The following is a 15,098-nucleotide window of genomic DNA, read 5'->3' as shown; positions in this document are numbered from 1 at the left end:
CCAAGCTGAGCCTGTTCCTTGCCCTGCAGGGCTGGTTTCTCCCTTGGTAGCCCAAGGGGAGGGTTTTGTGGCCAAGTTTCTCTTAGGAAGGAACTTGCCCCACTCCTTTTTATTTTAATTACCCTCCACAGAAACCACCATCCCCAAAGCTCATGCTCAGAAGTTTTACCTGGTGTTTTACCTGGATGTGGACTGCCCAGCTATGGAAAACCAGGAGCCATCCACATGCCCTGGGATCACTTTTGTTCCTTCCATCTGCTGGATTCCTTATCACCTTGTTGTGCCTGATAAGTTTGTGTGTATAAGAAAGGAGGGGCTTATTCCTGAGGTATTTGCTCAGCGCCAGGTGCCCTTTGCAGTGGCTGCACCCCAGCACCTCCCTGTTCCTGGTTTTGCAGGCTGGGTGCTTGCAGAAGGGGGTTGGGAGGTTATAGGGGCAGCAGGCACAGCAAGAGGGAAGGAGATCTCTGGCCACTTAATCCCCAACTGTGAGGGAGTGAGATCCATGGTGAGTTAACCTGGAGGTGGGGGGTCTCCTGGGAGCAGTATCCCTATCCTGCTCGTTGTGTGGTGGTCATTAAGCCCATTTAATCATTAATGAATTAAAGAGCGCTGCATTAAAAGCAGTGAGAGGCAGCTGAGGGGTGTCAGCCCACCCAGGCGGGTCATTGGTTGAGCTGAAATGACCCTCATTCTAAAATCCCTGAGGGGGGGTTAGACCAGGTGTGATGTGGGGAACTGCAGGAGGAGACCCTGGGAAAGGTAAGAGCAGGAGGGTGCTGGGCATTACAGCCACAGCCCATCTCCCCATTCTTCCCTGTGGGGTATTAACTACACCGTGCAGCAGCTTTAGGAAAACTGATCCAGCTCTGGGATGATGCCACCCATCCATTAAACCCAGGATCAGCAGTGGCCCAGTGGCTGCTCCAGCTCTGGTCCTTCAAGCCTGAGCACAGTGAGCAGCTCTCAGCCCCTCTCCCTCACTTGGGAGGGATCAAAGGCCGTCTGCTTGCCGGGCTCTGGGGGTTTTATTGCGTCTCTATTAAAGCTGTTAAAAATCTTTCCATTGTAGTAGTGTCTGGGAGTGATAAGTATTCATAACAGAGGGGATTCAAGATGGGTTTGGTTGTAAAAACACCTCTAAGCTGGCTGGATTTATGGCTGTTAAATCATCCCCTCTCTCATCTGTCACAGCCTTTTCAGATGTTCATCACTGAACAACAGTGAAGTTGGGCCATAATTTGTGCCACAGTGTGTGGAGCAGGAGGAGGGGAGTCCTCTCCATCAGTAAGTAGCTCAAGATTTATGGAGACTTCTCTTATTCTTTTTTTTTTTTTTTTCCCCAAGTAGGAGAGAGGCTTTGACTCACTTTCTCTGCTTCAGCTTGCTCAGCCAGCTGGAGCCAGGTAAGTCCTGGCGGATTTAGGGCCATGCTGGAAGGTTTGACAGCAGTGTTCAGGGAATTTGGGGCTGGCCCTTGTCTGCAGTGGGATCTGCAGTGTAGAGCTGTGCCTCTTGCTGTGCTCGAGCTCTGCTTTGGGGCTGGATCTCCTCATCCTCTCCTGGCTTTGGGGTGAAACATGGGAAAATCGCACCAATGCAGCTGGCAAAGAATCCTAGAATGGTTTGAGTTGGAAGGACCTTAAAGATCCTCTTGTTACACCCCCCTGCCATGGGCAGGGACACCTTCCACTAGACCAGATTGCTCCAAGCCCCATCCAACCTAGCCTTGAACACTTCCAGGGATGAGACAGCTACAACTTCTCTGAGGCCAGTGCCTCAGCACCCTCACAGTGAAGAATTTCTCTCTAATATCCAATCTAATCCTACACTTTGTCAGTGTGAAGGCATTCCCTCTTGTCCTGTCACTCCAGGCTGTTGTCCAAAGTCCCTCAAAGAGTTGTGATTTTAGGCAGGTGGAAGGTAGGAAGGTCACCTCGTCTTGCAATTGCAGCATAAAACTTAATCAGCATTTTGCAAGGCAGCGCTGCTGGGGATTCCAGCAGCAACTCCCACTCTCCCTTCCCCTCACCACGCTCAGAACATGGAAAAGCTTTTGGAGGTGAAGCCTCCAGCTTAGTCCAGGTGCTGACAACCCTCGTTCAGCTGGAGTATTCAGGATGCAAGTGAAGCACTGGGATGGCACCGGGACCAGCATCCCATGTGGGTGCTGTCAGCTGTCGCACTGCCAGCCTGGTACCCACAAAGCAGGACCCCAAAACATCTGGCAGAGGCTGTTTTGCCCCCCGTTTTTCCAGATGTGCCGGTATCTGGTTTCGTAGCCCCATCAAGTGTCTGCCAAGCGAACTGCACCGCTGGCTCTCGGGTCCGGCACCACTTGGCCCAGGATCGCTCATGGATGTTTGGCTCCTGCTGCCTGGAAAAACCTCCCAGCAGATGTGGCCCCATCTGCTCTCCCGTTGGAAAAACCACAGGTGGGAAGGGGGGGGTTCTGGGCAGTGCCATCGCCCCGTGGTGTCACTGGGTACCTGGTGGCATACAGGGTGTGTGACAGCAGTGGATAAACAGTGAAGGTGAGTGTGGAAAAGGCTGTTTGGGTGGGGGTGATATGGGAAGAGAACCCCTTCCCAAAGTGGGGGAGCTGGGGGCTGTGTCTGGGTTCCACAGGAGACCCCCAGAACCTATGTACTGTGCTCAGTCCCCTCTTTAGATTTTCAGATGTCTAACATATGGTGGCTCAGCCTTGCCTTGGTGCTTTGAGGCTCTCTCCACCAAAAGCTGAATTTCCCACCAATTGTGGGAAGGAAATCTGTTGAAATACCCTTATTCTCCCCTCCAGACATGGAACATCTCCAGGAGATGTTTCTTCTTACCCTGTGGTAAATGTCCAAGAAAACCCAGGGGACTCATCACTGTCCTTCCACCGGGGTTGGGATGTTTAGGTTTTAAGTCTCTAAATGTAGAGAGATGGGCCCCACCACTAAAGCATTAGATTTTATCCTTCTCTGAATAAATTAAAATCGAAATTGGAAGATTCCCATGGAGAAATGTAACTTTGATTTGTTTTAATTTATTTTTTTTCCCCTTGCAGGAGCCTGAACTTCCCAAATGTGTTTTATGGCAGCAGAAGGACACTGCTGGGAAGAGATGTGCCGTGGCTCCTTTCGGAACAGCCTGAAGGCAAGGCTGAGTCACTGAGACAGAGCTGCAGAGAGGGCCTGGACAGTAATAAAACACATCTGTCCTCTGTGGCCACATCCCAGATGTGAGTCACATCCCCTCCCTCTGTGCTTCCAACTCCAGGCCGTGTTTGGACGAGGTCACTGCAGCTCCTTGTCTGGCTGGGAGGCACATGGTGGTGTCTTGGCTGAGTTGTTTTTTTTTCCCTGCTGGTTTCCCCAAGGACTTTGAGCTCAGCTGTGAGCAGGCCTTGCCATGGGCTCAGCCAAATTTGCCCGTCTGCAAGCAAAGTGGGATGTGCAGCCCCGTAAAAGCTGGATAAGCTGGAAAATTCCAGAAAATCAGCATGCTTTCTCTCCTAACAGATCCCTCTGGAGCTGGCTGAGTATGAAGCTCCTGGTGGTGAGGATGCAGGACTGACAGAGCCGAACCTACAAGGCAGTTCCCTTCTCTCCTGGTGCTGTTTCTGACAGTGCTACAGAAGTTGTTTGCAGGTTTATTCCAGCCCTGGGGCTTTCCCATGTGTTGTGTCTTCCCACAAGCCCCAAGGAGGATGAATGCACAGCCTGGCTGAGCCGGCTGGTTTAGCGGGGAGAAGGCTCTGGAGCTCCCATCAGCAAAAATCCCAGCCCTGATCCTAGGAAGCTTTTGCACAAGGTGAAAGCCTTGTGTGTGTCCTAGCTGGGAATGCAAGTGGAGACTGAAGGGTGATTTTCCTTTTACAACTAGGATGGAGGCAGGTGTGTTCTCCCTGCAGCACACTGTCTGTATCCGGCAGTCAATGTGCTCAGCTGCATCTCCAAGCTTGTGTTTTATGAGCCATTTCTGCAGTTTCTCCACAGAACAGGACGTTTTTGGCTGCAACCATGAGAGAGAAATCCTGTGGGGCCAGGTGGGATGCGGGGCCTCTTGTGCAGCCTCTGCCCAAGGTCACCTTGTGCAGCCTCTGCCCAAGGTCACCTTCTCCAGCCTTTAGCTATTAATCAGAGAAAAACACCTTTCCTTCTCCCTGGGGACTGGGCATTCAGGGTGTGAGCAGCCCTATAAATAAGAAATCCAGGGATGTGGCACAAAAAAGAAGATTGAGGTCCCCAGGGGATTACTGTGGGGCTGGCAGCCAGCAAAGCTGCTTCCTTGCCGAAGGGAGGCAAAATTGAGCAGTTTTCCTTGGCTGGCCTCTCCTGCTGCTGTGTGTGCCGCTTCCAGGCAGGATGTTTGGGGGCAGGAGGGACAGGCAGGGCCACTGCTTGCTTTCCACAGGCTCTCAGCTTTGCTGTCACTCAGGCAGTGCTGGAAATGGGTCTGAAATGACCCTTCCTCATTGCAACCCTGTGGCTTTTGCCTGTGGGTTTTGGCATCCAGCCCCTCCTGGCCCCCATGGAGGGGATGGATGCTTGAAGAGGAGTCAGACCCTGGAGCAGGCGAGGAAAAGGATGCTGGAACATGTTTAGCTGGGAGGTCAAGTTTCCCAAGATGGCACTGTGGTGGCTTTTTAGAAGCTGTCACTGTCAGCATAATGGGGGAAAAAAACCCTCCTGAATAACGTGTGTCTGGTGCAACTGCACAGGGCAAATATTTGATGTGCTGAATAAATGAGCAGGAGGAAGACGTCAGGGAGACCGGGGAGCTCTGACTCATGTTCCCACAGCCAGCAGTGCTCCAGACACCTTCCCTGCAGGCAGCTGCCAAATGTCCCTGTCCCTGGAGTGTGACACACAGAGGCAAGCAAGCCCACACCTCTGCTTGCATCTGGCAATCCTTGCAGCACTCCAGGGGTGCAATGGATGCCGCTGGGTGGGCTGGGACAGTCCCAGGAGCAATGGAGAGACAGCAGCAAGGGGGGAGGGAGGGGTGTGTCTGGGAAGAGGGTCCTGGGTTGTACATGCTAGTTTGGCCCCTTCCTCCCCTCCAATTTTTGGGGGTGCCGAGTGCAATCCAGTTATCTCCCAGCCTTATTCCCACTTAGAATGCTCCTATTGAACAAACAGCCCGGAGATGCTGCAGCCATCTCACTGTCAACATGATGGGCTTCACCTCCTGGATCTGACACGGGTGAAAATACCGGGCAATTTCCTGCCTCCCAACCTGCATTTTAAACGTGTGGTAAAGCAACAACGTTTTTTTTCTGTCCGTTTGCTCGTCTGGAAAGCTGGTCGGTGCGAGCGTTTGAGCAGAGCTCTGCGGTTTTCCTGCCTGTCCGATTGCAGCTGCAGGGGAAAGGCGGAAGATCTCGGCTGAACTCTCATTTCCCATCAGGGCAGCGCTTGTGCGCGGCGGGGGAGGGATAACCTGCAATTCAGTCTCCGGCTCAGGGTACAATACAGCCTGTGTCCTGCTGCCGTCGCGGCCGGCCGTGCAGGGACAGCCTGTCCCAGCCTCCTGCTCACGCTGGTGGCACTGCAGCCTGGAGGGACAGTCTGTGCCGCTGAGGACACGGAGTATTTTGTGATGTGCGTTGGCTTTGCTGCGTGTCTGTGTGTGACTGGGAAACGTTCTCCCCCGCCCGCTGCGTCCTGAGGTTTGTGGATATGAAAGTCCACATGTCTCTTTCTTCTTTTTAATTGCTGTAATTCGTCTAGCTCTTACCCAGGGTCAGGTCTTACTCGTGGCTTTGAGTTCCCTCCGTGGATTTATTTTGGTTTCGATGCTGTTCAAGAAACAAACCACCCCAGCCCCTTGCGCTGTGCCCTGTGTGTGCATCCCGAGCGAGGGTAATTTTCCTCGCTGGAGTAATTTCCTTGCCCCCAGTGGGACTCCTCTTGTGAATAAAGCTATGTGGGATCAGCATCTGAAAACCACAGCCTGGGAAATTTATGCAGAGGAGGGAAGGAGGGAGATTGTTCCTAGCAGGCGAGTGGTGGGGCTGATTGCTGTTCTCATGGCAGGCGGACGGGGCTGGTGCTCATTAGCAGGCAATGGGATGGAGGGCAGGGTTCGAGAGCTCACAAATTGCCTCAGAGCAGAGGTTGGTGCCTCCTGCCCTGGATGCCGTGGTGATGAGTGCCCAGGGGGGTGGGGTTGGGCTGGCAGTGCTTCCCTGTGCTGGTGTCAGGAGCGGGATGCTCGGTTCTGCCCCTGTTTTCCATCATCCTGGAGTTTGTAATGCGTTTTCCTCTCTTGGGAAGGAAGAGAGCCTGGATGTGCTGCTGTTACAAGGCTCACTGGCAGCAAGTTGGTGCCTCTACATTTGCACTGTGTCCAGGGTGGGGTGAAGACAAGGTTTGAAAAATCAGGAAAGAGAATGGTTAAGAAAAACAGTGTCTTTCAATCAAACAGAGGTGAAATTTGAAAGTATCAGGGGCAGGGAAAGGTAAAGGCTGATGGTTTTGCACTGAGAGAGCACCAGGCACAGCCTAGGCTGAGCAGGGGACTCTGAGCAGCATGGAGCAGGGGAAGGGGACACGTGTCATGGGACGCATCCCTTGGTCCTTTCCCTGCAGACACAAGCAAAGCCCCCATCCCTGTGGGACTTCCCAGGAGCTGCTCCCACAGCCAGGCTCATCCTGCACCCTCCGTGGCAGCTCCATCCCTGCAGACCAGGCACCCCCAGCCCCTTAGCACAGGGGAGCAGCACGATTCCACCCAGAACCCGCTGGGAGTGGGAGCCCCAGCAGAGCCGGCGAGCTGCGTGTCCCCACGCCAGCACTGCCACCCCAGGTGGCCTTGTTTTCCTCGGCAAAGGCGGATGGGAGCCACCATCTTCTGAGCAAAGAGCATTTTTAATCTCCTGCTCCCGCTCCGTGCAATTAACTTGATTCCCTCCCCTCGTTTCCTGCAGAGGTTTAATTAAAATGCATTGTTCGCCTCGCCAATTATTTGCTCTGTCCCCCGGATAACCTCTGTGCAGGGGCTTTTTTTTTCTTTCTTTCTTTCTTTCTTTCTTTCTCTTTTTTCCCCCCCTTGTTGTTATTGAGGTTCCTCTCTGCTCCCCCCTCGGCATCTCCAGCAGCGTTTACCTGCCTGGGAGAGCGGGATGGGGGAATTATGGAAGCACTGCAGCCCTGCACGCACAGGGGCGAGCGGGGGGCCGCAGCATCCCCGTGGAGCCGGTGGGGGGAGGCACATGGAGCTCTGTGCCCCCGAGCAGCTGAAACAACAAGACCTTGTTGACTTGCCTTTGAGTTCCCGGCACTCGGCAGCTGCTGCTCCAGCAGGTGATAATTGAAACCGGGAACGAACCTGGATGGCGTCAGGGGTTGAGATGTAGTTCAGCCTTCATCCCCCTCCCTCCTCTCCCTCCTGCCACGGCGGAACGGTGCTGCTGGCACGGGGGCTTTGCACAGGGCTGGGGACTCCGGGGAAGGTGGGTGGGTGACACTGGTGTCCCCAAGGAGACGGGTGGTCGGACAGGGAGCCGAGCGGCCGCAGCTCCGCAAGGTCATCTCTCGAGGAGCGGTTTTGGAGAAGGGGTGTTCAGCGCTTTCTAAAAATAACCCCGTTGCAGGACCAAAATAACAAGCTGCTCTCGAGCAGCGCTGTGCTTGAACCCGGGCCAAGGCAGCTGCTGCCGGGCCGGCGGCGGCCCCTCGGTGTGCGGTGCAGCTGGTCCTGCCAGGGGGGCCGCCGGTAGTCCCCCCCACCGGCAAGGGGTCGGCCATTGGATGCAGGATGCCTAGGAGAGATGCTGATGCTCAGCCCTAAGATGCAAAAAGAGGAGGAAGGGCAGGTTCTACTCCTGGGAAGTTCCCTTGGCAAGTAGGGGTTGATCCCCTTTGAGGAGCTGGGTGATGGGAGGGGACACAGCCATGTGGTTTGCCCCTTTTCCAACAGTTTGGAGAGCAGGACTCATGTCTGGGTCTGCTGGAAGATGCTGGGTGTCTGCAGAGCATCGGTGTCGTCTCCTGCAAGGTCTCCCTAGCGTGTCCCCAAAGTTTACTCTGCTCTTGCCTTTTGCAGATCCTGCTCTGGTTCTTGCCTGCTCCCCTTGCTCCCCAGAATCCTTGTCAGTCACCAAGCTGTATCCTCAGCTTCGAGACCACAGGTGCCAAACATTCCTGAATGATGTGGGTGGATGATCCCATAGGCTCCTGGGTGCTTTGAGAGGTGCCCCAGCACAATAATGCCAAGCTCCTTTAAAGTATGGGCTTGGAGAAAGGGGGAAACAGGATCACACCTTCGCTCAAGGTCGTGTCAGGGCTGCCGGAGCTAATTACTGCTCAGGGATGAGTCTCGACCCCGGGATATTTCTGGGAAATCAGCACTGCTTCGGTGCTTCATCCTGAGATGGGAGATTAACTCCAGCTCCGCGCTCTGCCGACGGCCGGTGCGGTGCCTGGGGATGGAGCAAATTGAGCACAGCGTGGTGTGTCCCCTTCCTCCTGAGTGCCAGTGAGAGGGGCCAAATCCGGGCTTGCTAGAGAGACTGGACCAGCTGCTGTGGTGGCTCGTGGTCCTGCTGGTCCTGGGGGTGATGGGGAGCTGTGGCTGTCACAGTTATTCAGTAACGACCTCCATGGCAGGGGGTGGAACTGGATGAACTTCATGGTCCCTTCCAACCCAAACCGCTCTGTGATTCTGTGATTCTCTGATTCCTGTAGGCTTTTCCTTGCACTTGCAATCCCCTCCTCCTGAGCATTGTGCTCCCACACCGTGTGGTGCTGTGCACTGGTGTGAAAGCTGGGTGGGAATTTGATGCAGGTTAATCCTGGCCCAGAGGGTGAGGATGCATAGCGAGGAGAACGGAAGGGAGAAACTGGGAATAAACCTGCCACGGAGCCAGGCTGGTGGGGAGAGCGGTCTCAGTGAGGGTGCTGAGCAGTGAGATGCTGGAGCTGGGGAGGCCAGGCTGTGTTTTCATGCTCCCTGGAGTGGTTTTGGGGCCTGATGCTGCTCTTCCCACAGATGATGGGATTTACTGACATCTACAAGGGGTTAGTGGGGGATGGGATTCAGCCATTCATGGACCTCTGCTCCTTAGGATTCAACCCAGCAACCTGGCTGGATCTGGAAGAGCCATCCCTGAGAAATGTAAATTGAATTTACTCTTACATGAGGATGAGCTGCTTTTTAGGCTCTAGAGTAAGCAGACATCCCTCCTGGGGTATTGTCTGGGTGCTGCACTCAAGCCCAGCAGTGCTGAGCTCCCTTCTTCTCCCACCCACCTTTCCAAATCCGCTGATGAAACTTGGAGCAGTTTCCAGTCTAATTGCAGCTTCAGAGTGGGAATCCCCAGCCCTGCAGGGAGGATAAATCCTCTTTAAACCCTCTGGAAGAGGGTACAGTGATAGTCTGGGGAATGCACTCCCACTCCGTGCATCCTTCGAGGGAAGGGTCCAAACCTGTCCCACGTTCCAGCTTAAAGCCTGGCCTCGGGTACAGCTTTGGTGCCTTCACAGCCAGATCTGCAGGGCTGATTTTTTGGGAGAGAAGGGCTAAACTCCGTGTCACAAGCTGTTCACACTGAAGTTGAACCAAACCTGTTCATGGTCTGACAGAGACCTGGTGGTCCCTCTCCACCCAGCCAAGCGGCAGCTGATCTCTCCCAGGACAGCGTGTGCTGTCTCTCATTTTGGTTTTATTTTTTTTTTTTTAGGCTTAAAATCCATACTCCTGGCTGTTCCTGCCTTTATATGCATGTGCTCTATAATTGAAAACTCTCAGTTGTGCGCTTCTCCCATGCAAAGCCAAGGCTTCAAAGCAGCAGGTGGAAATTGAACCGATATCTTGGCTGCTGAAGTGAAAATTTGAATGAAAATTTAATTTTTTGCACCTCAAAGCAGGGAACCAGGTTCCTGGGGTCCTGGCCAAAAGCTGGCTATGACCTTGCCTTTTGGGGACGGTGAGGGGAGCAAACCCCAGCTCTGCCCCAGAGATGTGGGTGATGTGGTGAAGGAGAAGGCCTTTCTGGAGCATGTCTTGGCCAGATGGAGTTTCAGCTGCTGTGTAACAACATCGTCTCCTGATGGTTTTATGGGGTTTATGGGCTGAGGAGAGGAAACTGAGCATCTTCTGGGCTTTGAGTATCACCAGTGAGGCTCAGACCTCTCCTGCAAGGATGCTCAGCAGCCTGAACCCATTGGTGATATTGAGTGGTACTCCATGCTCAGCCAGGTCGTGGTGCTTTCAGACTCCAGGTGTACTTAATCCAGGTGCTTTTCTGCAGCATCAAGCTGCCCTTGATCCTATTTGGCACCCTGCTTTTCATCACCACCAACCAGGTGGCCCAAGACCTTGTGCTGGCCTCTGTTGTCACCTGCAGAAGGCAGCAATGACGTTGGCATTGTGCCAGAGATAAAACATTGCCCTGAGCATCTGCTCCTGGGCTGGGGGCATCCAAAGGCTCCTGGGGGGTGCAAAGGGCTGGATGCACCGTGGAGAGTGTGTGGAGCAGGAGCTTCCCATCCCCATGCTCACACTCTGGGATGGCAGGCAAGGCGGGAAGTGAGGAGAAGGAACCTGGCTGGAGAGGTGCTGTGTGAGCTGGAGCTGTGCCACTGCCAGCTCTGTGAGGGAGGAGTGTTCCCCCAGAGGGGCTGGGGGCTTCTGGGGGGCATGTGGCCCCATGGGAGCATTTTCTCTCATCCCACGTGGATTTGATTTCTCGGCCCACGGATTCCTTTCTGCTGAGGAAAGCCCGCGGAGCCGCCTGTGCGAAGGAGCTGCAGCAGGAGGGTTCCTCTCGGATCTTGTTTTGTGTTTGTTTTTAATTGAAAGACAAAAGGCCGAGTGCTGGAGGCAGCCTGCCTTTCCCTTTGTCCTGCCTCCTCACGGGATGAGGAGAAGGATGTGAAGGGAGCACACGGCAATCCCTGGGCTGATCATCACCCATCCCTGGGGCCACTGTCCCTTGTTCCCATGGGACCACCAGACCCCACCGAGCACCAGCTGCCCCTTTCCTGGGGGGAACGGGAAGCAGCTGCAGGGTGAAGCCGCAGGCAGGTGTGCCATCACGCCTGCTCTCCTGAGCTTTAGTTCTTTCTTTTCTTCTTTTTTTTTTTTTTTTTTTTTTTCTCTTTTAATCCCTGTAAACAAAGCGAAAGGGCAGCTGCACCCGGCAGCACATCCCACCGCAGCCGCCCCGGCAGGGCTGGGGCTTCACCCTGGCGCTGGGTCTCGGCTTCACAGGTGATTCCTGCTCCATGCCTTTGCCAAGGCAAACCCCTCTCACTGGCCATGGGGTTTCCAGGCAGGTCAGGGTGTTGGCCGGGGCAGGGATACTTTTGGGAGCAACCCACTCCGTTGTGCCCGGGGCCGCCCAGCAAAGGGGTGGCTATTTATGGGCTGAAAAAGGAAAATTGTCCGACTGCCGAAATTGGCAGTGAATCCCATGACTATAATAAACAACTTCCCGGCCAAGGTCCCTGGCTATTTTCTCTCTGTTTTGGCTCGGAGAGGAAGATTTATTTTGTTTACCACTTGGAATTTTTTTCCCTTCTCTTTTTTTTCCCTCTTCCTTTGGGGTATTTAAAGCCAACAACCCCCCTGAGCCCAGGCTGGGGTCACTGCTCTCCTGAATGTCTCTAGATCCGTGGAGGTGTCAATGCCACCAGCTCCCATTGTTGCACTGGAAGTAGAACCTCTTGGAATGAATTTAAAGCCCATCCCTTACAGACATGCAGGACATTTGTATCCTCCAGATGAGCCTTGATATTAAAAGAATTAAATCATAAAACTCAAAAAAACCCAAGGAGAAAAAACTCCACAGGCATCCAGCAAGGGTTTTCCTGGCTGTGAGACTGACCAGTGAAGCAGGAAGGTGGATTCTCTGTACACCCTTTTCCTTCCCCATTTTCCCTGGGGACGTGTGGGCTGCCAAATCCTGGTTTGGGAGCCCCTGCATTGCTGTGCTGTCCGTGGCTGACCCTTTCCCCATCCTGCAGAGATACCCTATTGCATTCCTGTGGGATGCAAAGGGCATCGAGCTGGATAAATCAGGCAAAAGTGGTGGGAGAATGTGCAGCATCTCAGTGCGGTGACAACTCCAGCGGTGTAAAGGACCTGCAGCAGCCCAATCCCTGTGCCTGCAGCAGGCTGGAGCACGGGGGCTGAGATATTAGGAGTTGAGATCCATGTTTCAGGACAGCCTTCACTCTGTACACATGATGGAGCAGTTACAGTGAGAGACCACCAGCACCCAAATCCACCAGGAGCTGGGGCAGACCCTGGAGCAGGGCTCTCCTTGCAGCCAGAGCAGGACAGAGTTCACAGCTTGTCACAGAGGGGGTTTGGCAGAAGCTGCTCCCCTCTGTTTATTGATATAAAATCCAGGTTTACTCTCTTGAAAGGACTTTTTTCCCCCCAGCTGATGGTTCCCAGCAGATTTCCTGTGGCACAACTTGTTTTGCTCTCCAGCTGGGGAGCAGGGTAAGGTCCGGGTGTGTTTTACCTGATACCAAATCCTTGAGGTGCTGCCAAGGACATGAGGTTTTGAGCCTGGGACCCCCAGGAAGGATCCCTTAGGATTTTGCATGGAATTTTTTTCTTTTCCCACAGACACAAGCCAGCTGGTTGTTGTCAAGCTGAATGTGGACATCTCCAAGGTCTCTTCTTCTGTCTGAGCTGGTACATCCTTGGAATTATGGGGGGTCATTCCCCACTGGAGGTGGAGGGGCAGGATGGGTCAGCTGGGGTTGGCAGTATTTCCACAGGGGTAGCACCTCCCTGCAGAGAGCCCCAAGGAACACAGGGGGATGTGTCGGCATGACCCACATCTGTCCAGCATTTCTGTGAGGCTGAGAGCCAGCTGGGAGACATGGAGAGCTCCCAGGCCCTGTGAGCAGCTGTGCTCCCTGTGCTGGGAATGGGGCTGGGATGAAGCTGTGCAGAGCACGTGCAATGAGGAGCCCAGGTCTCAGCTGAGCGGTGGGAAAGGCTGCCTGGGGCTGGGGTTTTGCTGAGCTGGATGTGCTCAGAGCCCTGTTTTCAACTCTGCTGCAAGTGGATTTGGTGTGTTCATATGGGCAGCTCATTCCTTGGTGCCCCAAAAGTGTACCCCTATAGCTGTTGGTGCTGGGAAATGAATGGGATATTGGAGGGGTTTCCATTTCCCTCCATGGGCACCCCACATGGAGGCAGAATGATGAGATCTGGGGGCTCTGCCCTTGCTCCATCTCCCAATGAAAACGGGGTGCTGCCCTATCCTAAACCCACGACCCCTGGATCCCTCTGGCACAGGGAGGCTTTGCAGCACCTCTCCATGAGCTGCAGCCCCCCGGGAGCCGGTGCTGACACGAGCCAGATTTCGGAGCAGGGCGCAGGAGGCTGGCGAGGGCTCTCCTTGGCAGAGCAGCCAGGGAACAGCTTGCGGCAGCCTCTCTCCCTCTCCGAGCGCCTGCTGGGGTGCGTTCCCTAACCTTTCCTGCCTCCGTTCCACTCCTGTGTTTCTCTCTCTCTCCTCTTTTTTTTTTTTTCTCCTTTCCCCTAACTGTAAATGCGCCATAAAAATGGATCAAATTGCTTAAATCACTGTCATTAAATCAGTGTGAGTCCCCCCTCCGCCCCTGTGCTCGAAGCCTGGCAGAGAACATTTGTTCCAAAGGCTGAACAGCCGTCTTATTGCTCTGAAAGCATATTTGCTGCTTGATGGAAGGAGGAGAGGGGGAGAAAAACAGCCTGCAAGGGAAGGAGGGGGGTGAAAGCACCGGGGGCTGTTTCTCCTTGGACACAGAGGGGGGAGCGGGGGATGGATCCTGCGGGTTGGGTCCTACCTGCTCAGCTCTCTGTCACTAGTAGGTGATGGATGGCAGGGATGGGGAGATCAGGGACACTCCCAGGGTTGGTTTTGATGGGGAAGCAGGGGGTTTGTGCATAGGGGGTGGTAAAGTGGTGTGGTGGGGATCACCGTGCCAGCACAGCCCCCATAGCCCCATCCTGCGATCCTGCAAGCCTCGGTGGAGACACTCTCCATTCTGAGCGGATTGAAACCCAGCAGTGATGCCGTCATATGGCTCAGTCTGGTGCATGCACAGGAGAGCAATGTATTCCCAGTAAACAAGGCAGGTCGAGCTGGTGAACCTTTCTGAGCCCCTGGGTTGATTAAGCCCTGCCAGTCCCAGCTTAAAGAGCGGCTTTAGACCTGCTGGTGTTTGCACATCCGAATAAAAAGCTTTTGCAAACCCTCACTATGGGCCCCGCTGGAGCCGGCGGCTTGGAAGAGCTGGGGAAAAGCGATTGCTCTGGAAATTCAGCGTATTTTAGGAGCCTGGTTTGGCAAGTTAACGATGGAGGCAGAGACAAGGCTGACTTCAGGAACTGCCGCGTGTTCCCACGCCGGCACCGGGCCACATGGGGGGAATGCAGAAATGCTTCTACCCAGGTGGTCTGGAAAATCCCTATAGAGAGGAACACAAATGCCAAGGAGAGCCAGGAGCTGGAGGCGGATCAAAGGCAGGGGTTGGGGAAGGGGCTGCCACAGGTGGCAGGTGCTGGCAGGGCGAGCACGGCTCAGAGGCACCACTGAGCACATCCCAAAGGCACCGCTGTGCCGAGCTCTCCTGTTTTTACAGAGCTCCAGACCAGGCTCTTGCAAAGCTGTTGCACTTACCAGTGACTTTCTGGACCAGTGCTTTGTCCCTAGGAAGGTTTCACAGAGGATGCTTATTCCCTCCCCATCCATCATCCTCCACTCCACTGAGTTGGGATGTCACCTCCTGCCCTGGAGCTGCCTCCAGGGCTTTGCCTGAGCACTAAGGATGGGCCTGGGGTTTGCCTCCAAGACCAAAATATGACCCTGGGGATGCTGTGTGGTGGGGGCTGCCCGTGGACCATGGCAGGGCTGATTGTAGTCTCCTGCTGCACCAACCCATGCTCCAAAGCCGGCAGGAAAGCAGGAAGATGAGATGCACTGGCACAGAGCCCCCCACGTGGGGCAGAGCTGGGGGGCACAGGCAGCCAGGCTCCTACCTCTGCCCTGGATACAGTAGCTAAAAGCCAACCGAGCCTAAATGCAGAACAGCTCCGAGGGCTGGAGAGCTGCCCAAATTTCTACAGCACCAGATTAAAGACGCACCATCTTGCAA

General features: G+C 54.4%; 1 protein-coding gene across 1 annotated transcript in view; it reads right to left on the bottom strand.

Moving 5' to 3' along the window:
* MAP1LC3B (microtubule associated protein 1 light chain 3 beta) overlaps window positions 1-15,098 on the bottom strand; it is a 155,554-nt gene that overhangs the window by 74,979 nt on the left and 65,477 nt on the right. The gene's annotated exons all lie outside the window — the stretch shown is intronic.

This window comes from Manacus candei, unplaced genomic scaffold, assembly GCF_025592945.1.
Source record: "Manacus candei isolate 608988 ecotype Guabito, Panama unplaced genomic scaffold, ASM2559294v1 h1tg000065l, whole genome shotgun sequence".
Taxonomy (NCBI): domain Eukaryota; kingdom Metazoa; phylum Chordata; class Aves; order Passeriformes; family Pipridae; genus Manacus; species Manacus candei.
Note: the sequence above shows the minus strand (reverse complement) of the source record. Positions and strands in the feature narration are given on the sequence as shown.